The sequence below is a fragment of the Balaenoptera physalus genome, assembly GCF_965194825.1.
Source record: "Balaenoptera physalus genome assembly, chromosome: 7".
Classification (NCBI taxonomy): Eukaryota; Metazoa; Chordata; class Mammalia; order Artiodactyla; family Balaenopteridae; genus Balaenoptera; species Balaenoptera physalus.
The window spans coordinates 83,727,895-83,728,312 of record NC_138886.1 but is presented as its reverse complement, the minus strand read 5'-3'; the positions used below and the strand labels follow the sequence as shown (position 1 = coordinate 83,728,312).

The following is a 418-nucleotide window of genomic DNA, read 5'->3' as shown; positions in this document are numbered from 1 at the left end:
CTGGACAGGACGGAGAGCAAAGATAGGGTCAGACCAGAGGAAAAACAATGTGGATACAATAAATGTCAGTACAAAGAGAGGGCTGCTTTAAAGAAACCCACTCAGTGTTTACTTTTTTTCAGAGGCAAGAGAGTGACTGTTCTAGGTTGGTATATCATGGTTAATTTGATGGGTTTATATTCATTTTTCAAGCCACACTGATTTCACCAAACTGGTGGAGAAATAATTCATCTATATGGAATGCTCCCAAAGCACACCCTGGAATTCCAATGTTTTACTGGCCTGAGATGGGACCAGGGTCACTTTTGTGTCTGGGCACTGACTGGCCAGGGAACCCCAGGGTACAGAAATGAGCAGTCATTTTGGATAATGGAATTGGATAAAAGACAGACGTGGGCCTGAAGAAGTGAGGTGCTTG

At 43.5% G+C, this 418-nt stretch overlaps 1 protein-coding gene across 6 annotated transcripts in view; it reads right to left on the bottom strand.

Moving 5' to 3' along the window:
* Positions 1-418, bottom strand: part of NTRK2 (neurotrophic receptor tyrosine kinase 2) — a 411,119-nt gene that overhangs the window by 35,857 nt on the left and 374,844 nt on the right. The gene's annotated exons all lie outside the window — the stretch shown is intronic.